A 14,711-nucleotide genomic window follows, 5' to 3' on the forward strand; every position below is an offset into this window, starting at 1 on the left:
AGAGGCAGAATCGTCAAGTGGAGAAAAAAACTGAAACTGGTTGGACTTTTTTTCTACAAGCACAAAACGGCACTTGGGCCCATGAGCCCAAAGGGGTAGGGGCTTGAGCCACTGTACCCGCCCTGCTCTGCACGTCCCTGCCGCAGAGCAACCTGCTACATCTAGACACACGCACAGGTAACAAGACACCTGCGGCCATTCACCTGAGTAATTTGCAAAGATAAAAGCCTATTCTTAAATTGCACAGCATAAACTAGATAGTTTAATAGATGTGAGGGAGCTACTGGTTCTGGATGAACTGTTATGAGGATAATATAAGAAATGTTACGACGTATCTAAAGCAATTAAACAAATATCTCCTATTTGTTTAATTAGCCAGGGTACATTTTGCAAAGACTAGAATGATGATGGTCCCATTCTCAAAGTTTTGCATATTCAGAAATAAGCAGAGTATTTCTGCAGCTCAGCAGGAGAGGTTGTGCAGTATCCTGGGTGAATGAATTTCAGCACTTCTTACAGCTTAAGATATGGCAGGAGAGAAAACACAGACTTCCTGCTTCAGCAGTGTTTTCAGAATACTGTCAGCCATACACACCCACATCCCATCCTCTGCTGTAACACGATGTTTCAGTTAACAAGATTATTAGATATACTGTAAAATCAAATAGAATTCTAATAAGATTCAATTCTTCAGAAAATGTTTTTCTTGAAAATGGCCTTTTGGAGCTTTAGGCTGAATGATTTTTGCCAGGCCTGCCTGGCCCCCATCAGAAACCCTTGTCAAGGAAGCATTAAGATTGAAAAAAAAAAAAGATAATTTTCCCCAATACCACTTACGAAGTGTAGGGTGAGACCTAAGGAATGCCAACCCCACTACCTTAGCCTTTGAAGCCTGTTTTATGTCACACTCAAATGGCAAAGAGGTTATATAATTTGTTTAATGAAGACACCAAGGTCAGTGGGAGATCTTCCTGGTAAATAACCCTTTTCCTCAGCTGCTGGATCACCTGGGCTCCTCAGGTATTAACAAATGACTTTGTACTCAATGCACAGAAGGGTGTAGTTGATTATATTTGGGTTAAGGGGAAGGTTTGCTTTGACAAAACTTAAAGGGGAGGTTTGTATTGCACTATTTCATTCCTTACTATTTTAGTATCCTACCACGCGGCTCTGAATGTGGTCTCAGAAAATCTCCTTTTTAGCTTTTGATAACGTTCTCTCTTAGTATTCTAACTAGGCTTCACTGTGGGGGGGAGTCTTTTACAGACACAATGAGAGGAAGTGGTTAGGGGAAGAATTTCAGTGCTGCACAGGCGTTGGTGGGTAGTGATTCAATTAGGGGCTGCACCACGCTGTGTGACTTTAGTGATGTCATCAACCCACATCCCTTCACACTGCTTTGAAGAGTCTTTTCACAAGATCTCTTTGCTCTTGTGTGCAAGTCGGCAAGGCAAGAAAAAAATCCGAAACAGGAAACGTCAACGCATGCAACAGGATATAAAATGAGGAAGGACTCGAGCAGACGAAAAGCACCAATGACCATAAGCTGTGTCTTTCAGCAAGACGTGTGCAATGAAATTGCTGTTGTTGCTCAATGTGGAAATACTCCAGCCTCACACAGAACAGCGTGTTACCACTGGTATTACATTGCCCTACCGCGTAGGCTGATGAAGGACGTGTTGTCATTCAGTTTGATATGTTTTCAAGACTGAAGGTAGTTTTCAAGCAGAGCACCTGTGTGGTGTAACTTGAAGGTCGTGTATGACTGCACCTCAATACCGGGCTGCTGCTGTAAATAATGCAGGAAGACCTGTTGCTGGCACTCCTCCCTATTTTTTTAAAAAAAGCAATGTTGTAGTATAGCACCTGAAGAGACTGTGCTGTAGGACATGCTGTGTTTTGGAAACCAGGCTGAGACTCTTCCCTCTTGGACAATGTCGATCCCTTGACTCATAGTAAGAGCAGCTGCCTGGTACTGAGGTGCAGTCATACACATATATCTGACCTTCAAGTTACACCCCACAGGTGCAGAGCTGTCTAGATTCCACTCTGTGGTTTGAACTACTGTATCTGACCTCACAAAGGTTCCCCCTTAATCCGTGACAAAGCAGTTTCTCCCTCCCCTGCCTGACCCGCTGCGCACTGGGCCTGCCAGCGCAGAAAGGCTGCCCTGTGGAGGATGGAGTGGGTCCCCCCCTTCTCCATCCGAAACACTTCAGGTTGAAGAGCACTGTAGCAAATTGAACCAATCAATTATTTGTTGAATAATAATCACCACTCAGTTGCTGTTGCTGATGTGCACCTGTGTGCTCTCAGTGCTGTGCTTGTCTGGGCCTGTTATCCCAGTTTTGCCAGAGCAGTGACACTGGGGGAGTGACTGCAGCTCTGGTTGAGTCTTCTGTAAGCATGTAAAACAAACACCCCTTTCAGTTTTGCCGTAGTGCCCAGTACTGCACACAGACCCTCCCGATTGATGAAAGCAGTCAAAGGTACTACTTTAAAGTACTGCTCTAAAAGAAAACTGAAGTGCACAGGAAGTGTTATCCCTGCTACTCATTGCTTTTTGAAATACTCTCAATTAAACAATATATGTTTTATTGATTTATTTTCCTTGCACTACACTTTATACAATCAAATGCATCTTTTATATTCCACAGTATACAGTACACTGAGCTAGAATAACTGAGTTTTGATTGGGTAACACCTTAGGATGTCCAGCATGAAAAGCACTCTACTGTGTATGAGAAACATTTCCGAAGTCGTGACTTGTTCCTCCGATTCAATAGGAGCCCAGTTTCAGCGAATCAGACCAGTGGCGACAGTCAGTCAAAGAAGAAGCAGACTTCTTCCTGTTTAACAAGAACCAATCCATAGATCTTACACAAAAAAAAGAATCGTACTGTATATCAAGACTGTTGCTTGGTAAACAGCTACCATAGTCACATCATTGCCAATGAAAGACTCCAGCTAGGGAAACGGTAATTGAATACACCTGGTGTTCACTGTGTCCCAGCCCGTGGGATGTTGGAACGTGTTTCTCATCTGTATAGTCATTGCCAAATGCCTTTCCTGAGGTGCAACATATCAGCCTCCCTGGGGAATGGGGAGCTCTTCCATCAGGAAACACAAGGAAAGCACAGTCGATCTGAAGAGGAGACAGGTGCTGTAACCTAGTGTGAAAATAAAAAAGCAACAGAACTAAAGACCACTGGATATTACAGGAGCCCTGTGAACCGTGGTGTGCACGTAGGCTTGATCACGTTAAGACACTGTTTCCAGATTCATGCAGTAAACTGAATGGAACTAAAACTTGTGGTGAACCGGTGGCTCTGTGGCTCAGGATCTGCGCCTGTGGCTGGAAGGTTGCCGGTTTGTATCCCGCAGCCCACAGAGGAATCCTACTCTGTTGGGCCCTTGAGCAAGGCCCTTAATCCCAACTGCTCCAGGGGTGCTGTACAAGGGCTGACCCTGCGCTCTGACCCCAGGCTCTCTCCCTGTCTGTGTGTCTCATGGAGAGCAAGCTGGGGTATGTGAGAAGACAAATTCCTCATGCAAGAAATTGTATAGGGTTAATAAAGTGATGTTATTATTATTATTATTATTATTATTAAAAGGTTATGAAAACCCCATGAAAGTGAGTTATATATATATAAGATCCTGATATAAATATATAGCATTTGAAAGTGCTGAATGACTTGCCAGATCATTCCACAGTCTTGGAGCAGCAGAACCATCTCCCACGGTTTCGAGCCTCATGCTGAGAACTGCGAGAGTGATCAGTGTAAAAAAGATGTAGTTCATTTGCTTACAACTGCCTATACATCTATGCCTCATACCTCACACCAGTGGCTCCTCTAGGTTAAGGTCAACACCTACGCATCTACATCCTGAGTATATACAAAATGTAATGTGTGTTTGTGCTGTTGCTATGTTTTTTTTAAGGTTACTACATGTGGAAAACATAGCTGTGTTGATGCTAAATGAATTTCTGATCAAATAGACAGTAAAGTATTATTATATCTTATATATACCAATGACAAGATAGTATAACAACAATATGTGTTTTATTCTATTCTAATTTACGGTTTATGCAGTATTGATAGATCAGCTTTCACTCTTCCCTCTTCTTGATAGAAACCTTGTATTTTTGGTGACATTATTGGACAAGTACTCCCCCTCGTGGCTTTAATGTATAGTGCACTGTACTGCAGCTTTTCCCCTGCCTGGTGAGCTAATCCTTTTGGTTTTACAGTCCACTCGTGATGTAATAGGGCCGTCATGCACTATATATGACTATGTATAACCATGCACTATGTATGATAATACATTAGGTATATGGTGTAAGAACAGCGGTGGACACTTATACTCAAAATCTGTGCAACTTTAGGTGCAGATCATAGTGAATCAGCAGGAGTAAAATACTTTGTGTGGGTTTGCAAATACAGCAGTCCGTATATAGCTTTTCATCCCAAAGGATCGTGAATCATTTCACATTTAGCAAAGTACAATACACTTCATCCTGCATTGATGTGTATTGTGTGGCAACCATTCTGTGCCTGCAGCCCCACTGCACAACAAAACAGGGGGAGAAGGGAGAGATTACTTTACCGAAAGAACTAAGAAGGAAATTTAGGGAGGCTGGAATGTGCTAACCCAGCGTGGAAGCTAATGAGAACATCACTCTTACAAACACTATCACAAGACCTTGCTCTTGCAGCACAGTGCTGACTTCTCATCCGGGTGGAAGAGCACCTCCTACTGGTCTACTGACACCACTTATTGCAGCTACGTTCCTTGGAGATTTCCCATCCCAGTACTGATGAGGCTCAGACTTGCTTAGTTGCTGACCTGTGGCAAGAGCAGGCTACCACTACCAGGTGGTGACCGTCCTGCTGTGGTACAGCTTGTGGAATGACAAACAGGGTGTGGATTGAGGTATTGTGGTAATGTGGCACATTTCAGTCTGCACACTTATAGGAATACTGTAGCTTTAAATCTGACACAAACACACCCAGTCAAACATACTAGATGCGGAATTCCTGTGGGCTGTTCATGCTTGCAACTGTGGAAAATATTTCTGAAGTAATGTGTACAAATTCAGCTGAACAGCTGGAGATGGCAAACTGAATGAGGAAGTTTAAAAGTTACATTAACAAGGGATGAGACTCAAAACAGGAAGCTGGAGGAAACTCTGCTTGCACACATCTGACCAAATGTGAGATTTGCCGGGTTTACATGGAAGTGATGACATCAAATACGTGTGGAATTTTTCCTTCTCTAGTAATCTGGGCCCTTCACAGTTGATGAATGTGAATTTATTACATATACAGTATATGTTACATTACATAATATATAACATAAATTCCATCCATAGTACTAACAGTCCATTATTGTTGGACATTGTCATAATTTCAATAATGCAAATAGCTTCAGCTCTGCTGATGCACATTCTTCTTCGGTGACCCTGTAGCCTCCATCACCTTTCACATTTAAAGTTTTGCCTCTGTGACACACCCAACCAGATATATATAGCAGCCTGGTGTTCTGGATCATGCAGAGACTGATGCAGATGCTCATTGAAAAGCCTGATATTTGTGTCACAAGCACAGAAGTGGAGTGGAAAATTTGGGAGGGGTTTATTACATTTGCAGGATATGTACAAAAGTACTCCTAAACTGGATTGCCTGTGATTTCAAATCATACATTAATGAATGATTTATTTCTCCAGTGCTTTCCTGAAGGCAACAGCAGACCTGGCTAATGTTTCAATTCAGACAACCTCAAGCATTTACGGGCCATAGGGAATAAAAAAGTAGCGACCGGCCACAAGAGGTTACTGAAATTGATTTGAGCTCTTTGTGAAACTAAATAGGTAGTCAAATTTGGAAAATCTCATTGCATACAGATAGATACTCACATCCAAGGCAGGCATGCAGAGGGAGTTGCAGAAAATGGGCATTCAAAGTGAATGGAAAGATGGGATCATGTAACACTGAAAGAGAGTTATGAAGTCAGACCAACCAAATCTAATTCTGTTTAGCTCGGACAGTAGATCTCGCAGGAGAGCTTGTGGTTGTTCATTCACTGAAAAGCTGCGAGCAAGAGCAGTCCACTAAGCAATGACTTCAAATCCCTCACAATGAAGTAGTCTTCTCTAAAAATATTTATTTTTTAAAAGGAAGGTGACATTTTTACCAGAATATATTTTTCAAGGCTTGTCTTATGTGGTGAGAGATGTTTTGACCTGGATAAGTGGGCTCTGTTTAAAATCATGAAGTCTTTTTCAGAGACAAGTTATTGTGTGTGGGGGGATTGAAGGCTCTCCCTTCTGCATGCAGACACTGTGGTTAATACCCAGCAGCAGAGCCACAGAGAAAGATCTAATGGAGTTCCAGGCAGCACACTCCACCAGTACGTGTAAGACTGCATTTGTAGAGCGTTCTGAATGTCTTGTCAGGTATGTATGCTTGCTACAGAATGTCTGGACAGTTAGTAGGGCAGATGAATCTCATGTAGCTATATCCTGCTCTGCTCTTCCAACACAGCCCAGCCAAATTAATAAACACAGGAAAATAAGGCATTCCTCAAAAGCCTTATCAGAAAAATGAAGGAACTAGGTTCTCTGAATACCAAAGGCCCAAGTCATATAACAGGTATGCGTTGGGCCCCTGAGCAAGGCCCTTAACCCCAACTGCTCCAGGGGCGCCGTGCAATGGCAGACCCTGCGCTCTGACCCCAAGCTTCTCTCCCTGTCTGTGTGTCTGTGTCTCCATGGAGAAAAGCTAATGCAAGAAATTGTATAGGGCTAATAAAGAAACATTACATTACCAAGGAACAAGTAATAGGTTTATTCCATGCTGGAAATAAGAAGAAAGAAAACAATGTTTCGGCTGTGGAGCCTTCTTCAGGTGTCAGAATGTCAGCTACCCACCTGAACTACTACAGCCTACACCTGCTGCGACCCACTATGTCCAGCTAAATGAATTAATGAATGATTTATTTCTCCAGTGCTTTCCTGAAGGTAACAGCAGTGTAACGAACAGTTCTTCCCGGACCCTATGCGGACGACACAGTCCGACGGAGTGGGGAAACACTAGGGAAACGTCATGCAGGAAAACGGGGCTGAAGACAGGGGGGCGTGTCCAAGGTGCGCTGGTGCACGGGGGAGGTGTGGCCGAGGCGAACAATCCAAGAGTAATCCTTAGGGAAAATCCAAAACACACGAGTAAGTCCAAAACCAGGAGATCCATCAGAACAAGAATTAAAAACCACGAAGACCGGGTCGGAACCGGCGGACAGGGACAAGGAACAGGGGTTAAAACCTTAACGGGACCAGGCGCTTCCTGGTCCCGGACTCGCACGATATGGAAATCAGATGCAGAGCCCGGAAGAGCGTCAGCGCCTGGCTTTTAAGGTGGGCAGGGAATGGGAAACAGGTGCAGAGAATGAAGTCTTTAGTGAAAGGGCTGGAGCACCCTTAAGGAGGGGGGACTATAATCGTGACAAGCAGACCTGGTAAATAGCTAGCCACCTGAACTACTACATATAGCAGGTATGCCAATTAAGAAACTTTTTAAAGAATTTCACCAAAGAATTTCAATGTAAAAAAAAATGCAACATTTCAACAAAAATAGAGGTCTTAATAACACAAAGGATTGTTGCCTTTTTTCTGAAACACTGCCAGATTCCAAAAGGCACGTAGCCTCAGAAAGGAACTCTCTAGTGGACGTGCTTTATCCTGGCCTCACCCCGTACGCTAGATCTCTGGGGGAAATTTTCCTCTACCGGTATCTGGTCCCCTCCCTCGCCATCAGGCTGTGCTCTCTGGTTGCGACACAGCTGGAATTTTACTCTGCAGTAACACTTCCTTCCCCAGCGTGAGTACGTGTCCTCTGAGGCCAGAGTATGTGATTGTCTGGATGTGAGGGGGGACAGTGGGAAGTGTTTTACTGTACATCATCCTTTGTTTTCCCAAGAGTAATCTGAGCGATCGTGTCGATGCAAAGGGTGTTCATGCGCAGCGGCGTGTTTACTGTAGTAGATGTGGCTTGAAGCACTGCCAAGCCCCTTGGCTGCTCTGAGGGAGCAGTAAATAATGCATCTCAGAGGGTGTGCAGCCAGGGTTCAGACAAAGGTCTCGCACAGGGTGCATCATTCCAAAAGCACCCCTCTCTCCGGCAGGGAAAGTCCTGGGACATGTGTGTGTCTTACGGCTCCAGCACAGAGCAGATTCTCCCAAATTCCAGAATATCAAGCCAAGGGAGCTTGATCTTACCGGGGAAGAACCAAAGAACGTAATGGATTTAAGGTAAGGCATGTCTGGATTCTGACAGGCGCCAAACAACAGGAAAACACCTGGTAAAAGATGCTTAATGTGGACAAGTGTAGCGCGTTACATGCAGGGAGAAAGAAGAGACCAAAAATCTGCGGTAAAAAAATATTGAGCTTGATCAACATGAGACATCAGTGTAGGTACATTAGGTGTAGTTAATTCAGGGGATGTTGCACTGATACTGTATAAGGCATGAGCAATACTCAAATAGAATACTACGTACAATTTTGGTAACCATGTTACAAAACCATGTTACAAAAAGCTAGTGCTGTTCTGGAATCAGTTCAGAGAACAGCAGAGAAGAGGAACCAGATGCACACCCAGGCTAACAGAATATTTTACACTTACGGAGCTAAAAGAATCTTGTTAGCCTGAAAAAGATGGTCTTTGATAAACTCAGTCTAGTGGACATACTTAAAATCAACATGAACCAGTGGACACAAGCGGAAACCATGAGGAAGTGCAGTAAAACCAGAAGACCCTGCTTCACACAAAGGGCAGTGTCAGTCTGGAACAAACTGCTAAGTCATGTTTTTAAGATCATTTCCCTGTTTTTTTTTTCCTCCACCAGATGAGATCCTCGGATCGTTTGCTTGCTTTAAACTGCCGAATAGAATAGGTGATCCTCCCATTTTCTAACCTTTCCTGTGTCCCTTTTAATGTGGACACAGTCCCCAATGAAAAGTGCTCCAGAACCACGGCCAGAAATATGAAACAAATACACACTGACACAAAAAGAAAGCAGCATTCGCAATCAATGTAGTGTAAAACACTGAGAATACACCCTTCGTCACCACAATTAACCTCTAAATAAAACTGCATGCAAAAACAATGACCTCTATCGCATCAGATTTTTGTGGCAGAGAAACACATGAGTAGCACCCATGAGGTCTATTAGCATGTCGTTTGTTTAATAAAAGTTGAGTCAATTGGTCTCACGTTTCGGGAGTTAATCGGTGTCGCAGTATAAACACAGAAATTAGTAGAGAAAAACGAAAAGCCGGAACAACAAAAGCAAGAACACATTTCCTGATGTAACCAGTTGGCTGGCAGCACTGACTCAGACTGACTTTGCAAGGCAGAACCGGTTGCCAGGTCAGACTAGGCCCAGGAAGCAGAGGTTGCGTAACAGAAGCCACAGTAGTGAGAAATGTCAGCACACAGAAATTATTAACTGAGAGGCCTATACAGGGACAATAAGAATCTTAAAGGTATTCAGGTGATGCAATGTCGCTGCTCTACCAACCAGGTGTCAGGGCCGTGCCCCATTGTGGGAAAATCCTGTTGTCTCAAACAACTCGGATCTCAGAGCTGTGTAACCTGATCCCGGGAAAAATCCCGTGCCACATCCTGGGTGACTCTACAACACAACACCTGTCGAGGCCGCGGGAGATCGGCACAGCGCCCGCCGGGGCCAGCAGAGACTCCCAGCACTCGGCCGGTCAAACAGCAGCAAGCCATCCAGTGCCAGGACTGACAGCAAGCAGAAATGCAGAATAAAGGACAGGCTGGCAGAGAGATTGATGATGTTTCCCTCCTAGTCTCCAGTACAGAGAATAAACTTTTCAAGCCAGCTGCTAGGAAGCTAGATCTGTACTTGGCACCTGTGTGGCTTCATTATTATTATTATTATTATTATTATTATTATTATTATTATTATTATTATTATTATTGATGTTGTTGTTGTACATCAGAGACAACTATTTATTACTCAGGAATATATATATATAGTATATTGTTGTATTATTTTATTAATCGTTATTATTATGAAGCTAGTAGTCATACAGTAACAGTAATAATGGAATGCATACTTGCTTCCAAGGTATGAGTCACGCAAAGGCCAACAGTGGTATAATAAGCAACAGCAAAATCATGTTAGAGAGGCAAATGTACACAATACATTAATGTAGATTATATAATAGCTATATTCTCATAGCACAATAAATGCTTTCCCATTTTTTTTTTTACTTGATTTCTTTGCCAAAGCTCTTATTGGCAGCTCAATTCTCATATTTTGGGAATCGACCAGATCCCTTTGTAAACCATACCAAAAATATCTCTTTCTGACCAAATTGCAATATTTTGTCATGATCAAGATCTGACAAATCTTCCGAGATACTGAAACATCAGTCACTTTGCAATCAGTTTACAGAAACGTGTAATTAAATACTCCATGGCTGTGTATTTATTCAACTGACTTATATGAGCACGTATATAAAAGTTAGTTTAACCAATGTATGTGTGCACACTGTTCCAACATTGTGCTGTATGTGAAGCAGCTGCAGAGTGCTATCACAGCTGAATCCCTACCGCAGGTCAGTAATTCCCATCATGTTTGCACACAGCTGTCAGGAAGAGAGAGTATGGATTGCAACACCAAAGAATTTCTCTGCTTCCTTATTGCCTCACATGCAGTTAGAAGCATCGGCCTCTGGCTTCTAGCTCTGAAACCAGTACAGGATTCTGCTGCCCCAGATGACGACACACGGAGCTCCAGGAACATGACGTTCTCACACAACAAATCACTGTGCTCCACATCATCTCTTCTACGCCACCGAGCGGCTCTGTACCTGACGGATGAGCCAGCATCCTGTCCTGCACGGCTCCCCCCTCTGGGAATTTTTCCAGAAAGTCACATGTGAAACCATAGTTCGCAGACTGAGTGTCAGCTCGTTTCTGTAAACAAAGTCAGTGTTTTTGCAATTAGTTAGACTAGGTTTCAGTCTACTAGCACATTACTCCACTGTCCTTTGGGGAAAAAAATACAAAAGTTAAATAGATAAATACAAAAGTGACCATAATATTGTGTGTACACTTAAGCAACACAACCGCCATTGTGACCTGCTTGTCAGAAATACAAAAACCAAGTGAATTCATTATTGTATGACAATAAAGAAATGACTGCAGGTCCACATGAACTGTGTGGACTAATACAATTTGAAGACAGACATGTAATATGAATTAATGTACAGTTCTTTCATCATCTCGTGTGTTTTTTTTTTCAAAGGTCTGCTGTTCCAGGGCATGCCAAAACTGCTCCAGAAATGTCCCTTCTTCACTTGTTTTTTGTTTAGAGCCACTTGTTTGCTTTGGGCGACTACAGGTCTCCCTCTCTCACAGGACAGTCCAAACCACAGATGGCAATTACACATGCCGTGCAAGAATGCGTGTTTCTACACTTCAGGAATGCCTCGTTCCCAGAGAAAGGAGCAGACGGTTGACAAACAGCCCTTGGGGAGAACGGAAGATCTCGGCACGCGGAACAGAAGAGTCTAGGCTTGTCCACTTGGAATCAGTTTAACAAAAGACCACACTATAGCTGGATCTCAGGCAGAGCTTGGAAGGAGGGAGTGTCAGGAAATCGACTGATGTTTGTAGTAAACGTGCCCACAATGCGGGATCACCATTCCTTCACCCTGCCTTTTTCAGGATGTGACTCCTCGCCTTTCCTTGATACTTACTTTTTCACATTTTTTTATCATTTTTATTTCCTCAGACTATGTCCTTCTCTTCCTTATGATACAATATACCAAGACCAAGTACATATACCATATTCAAGCTGATTAAATCAGAAGGATCTATTTCAACATTTAAAAAAATGAATGACAGCAAATAATCTATGTGCTTTGTTGGTTAGTATTAAATTGGCCAAACGAAAAAGATGAAGGAGAATGGAACAGAAAGTCTGGATTGGCAAAATCAATTCTCTGGTTTACACCACACAGTAAAAACGGAAACACTGGAATTTACTTGACATCATAAATCACTGTACAAGGTTTGATCCCCATCTCATACCAAGTCAATTAATTAATATCAATATAAATTGAATCTTACATTATCTGTGTGGAGCTTGTATGTTTCCTGCCACAGACCAAAGACATACACCCGAAGTAGGCTCCACAGCCGAAATATTGTGTTTCCTTCTGTTTTCAGCATGGAATAAGCCTTGACTTGCCCCTTTGCATACTGGGAGGTTGATTGTCTTCTGGGAAAACTGGCCCTGGCGTAAGTGTGTGAGTGTCTGTGTTTGTGTCGGTGTGCGTGCCCTGTGATGGACAGGCATCCCATCCAGGTTTTATTTTCCTTTCCGGCCCTCTCAAATGTAGCATTTTTCTACAGAGCGCATGCGAGAGGACAAGATGCTTGGAAAATATCCATGAAATTTCACTAGACCCTCAATGATTAATTTCAGCCAATATTTCAGTTTTTAGAATGCAGCAGAACAGAACTCCCTAAAAATAATGAAACTAAAATATCTGCCCCCCCATATAGAAGGGGTTCAGTGGCACAGTGGTTACTGTAGCACTACTGCCTTACAACGCAGGGGTCCTGGGTTCGATTCTGGGACTGTGGTTCTGTCTCTGTATGTTCTCCCTGTGTTCTCATGGGTTTGCTCCAGTTTCTTCCCACAGTTGTGTTCCAGACTCCAACGATGCTTGCAACAAAACACCAGCCCTTTCTCATTTTCCACTGTGTCCTCTGGTTACAGTTCCCCCCCCGGGCTGACTTCGTCAGTGCCTCACTGACTCACCTGAGTCAGGTCCCCCTGTAAGCCCCCATGCTCAAGATGGAAAAGATTCAGTTCATTTAGCCTGTCAAAGTAGGACATTCATTTAAGCCTGGGGACATGTCTGGTCGCTCTTCTCTGAAATTGCCCCAAAGATCTTTACTGCAAGAGGCGTTTTGCAATGTGCTGACCCCAGTTGTAATCCAGAAGCTAAATTAACTCTTTCTAGTACTTATCAAACATCCTGTTTGCTCTTTTCTCCCTCCCCTACATGGGCAGAATTGCCTCCTTCCTTGCACACTGATGTTCTTATTCATTATGCACCAGGTGGCTTGTTAGTTCTATTATTGTAACAGAAAAATTGAAAATGTACAGATTCATCTTACTGGGGCGATCTCGAGACAAACACATCTACTGGTTGCTTTTCAGCCTCACTTGTTTTTTGCACAAGGTGCTGAAGCTTTTGTGTTTCTCAGATGTAAATACATCCATCCAGTTTCTAGCTGTTTAATCCATCACAGGGTCACATGGGGGCTGGAGCCTAACCCAGCAAGCAAAGGGCACAAGGCAGGGTACACCCTAGGGGAACACGAGTCCATCACAGAGCAAACGTAGACACACATATGCACATTGCACAGAAGCCAATTAACCAGCATATTTTTGGAATATGCCCTAGTGTGTTTTTGGAATAAGAGAGGAAACCGGAGAAAGCCTATATGACCACAGGGAGAACATGCAAGCTCCACACAGAGCAAGGAATTGAACCCAGGACCCCAGCACTGCAAGTCGGCAATGCTAACTGTGCCACCGTGGTCGTGCATGGTGGTTAATACAGAATCGCTAAACTCAGAGGGCTGGGCTTCTGATTATATCGTGACGGAGAGCATCTTATCCTTAATCTGTGTGTGATGAGTCACATACCAGGCCCTTCTCTTTGCTGGATGAGGCATTTGAAGGCACAGTTGTTCTGCCTGCCTTAAATACTTTGATAAAAAAAAAGCTGTGATGTGTTGGAGAGAGTTGTTTCCGATATTTCCGATATAGTGTGCATATTTCCACCCCCCCTCAGGACGGGCTCTCTCCACGGACCTGGCTGGGCCTTTTTTTTCTCCTCACTGCTTCATTATTTTTCCGAACCACACGAGTATCTTTACATCTTTACCACCTCCCCTTCGCCCCCCAAAAAAGATTGATTTCCCTTTTGGTCAGAGAAAAATCCCACAAAGGTTTTTCACAGAACTGCTATCAGACGACTTTCCTGTGTAGAAGAGGCAGGGGAGGAACCACAGTGAAGAGAATAACATCTATGTTTAGTTTTAAACTCAGGAGAGCAGCTCCTGTAGGCTGAGCGCCTTCATTTCTCTCCACACATATATACATCTCTACATTTCTCTACATACGACCACACATTTCTCACACTGCCATCAGCCTTTTCTAGTGCATTTACCATCACTGCATCTTTTTCACCCAGACCCTGTCCTGTCGAACGGTTTGATTACAGTATTTACATATCCCCTATGGCTATGAAAAAAGAACTAGACCCACTGATTCTTACTGTTTGATACCTTGGCAGCGGTTGGGCCCTGTTATGTGTGTTTGAAATCATGAAACAGTCAACTGTGACACACTAAACCCCCCGCATGCAGACAGCTCATTTCACTGCTTGGTAAGACAGTAAGACCTGTCTCGGAGGACTGCTGCTCAAGTGCAGGACCTATTTTCACAATTTCAAAGTGGTTTAGGCAGGATGAGCTCTCATGAGTCACCAGCCAGCACATGCAACAGTATTATCTCATCCATTACAAAAATGCAGAAAGTGCATAAGACAGAGGATAATGTGTGTCATATTAGATCATAATGGAATAGCTATAT

This window comes from Lepisosteus platostomus, chromosome 3, assembly GCF_059453375.1.
Source record: "Lepisosteus platostomus isolate fLepPlt1 chromosome 3, fLepPlt1.hap1, whole genome shotgun sequence".
Taxonomy (NCBI): domain Eukaryota; kingdom Metazoa; phylum Chordata; class Actinopteri; order Semionotiformes; family Lepisosteidae; genus Lepisosteus; species Lepisosteus platostomus.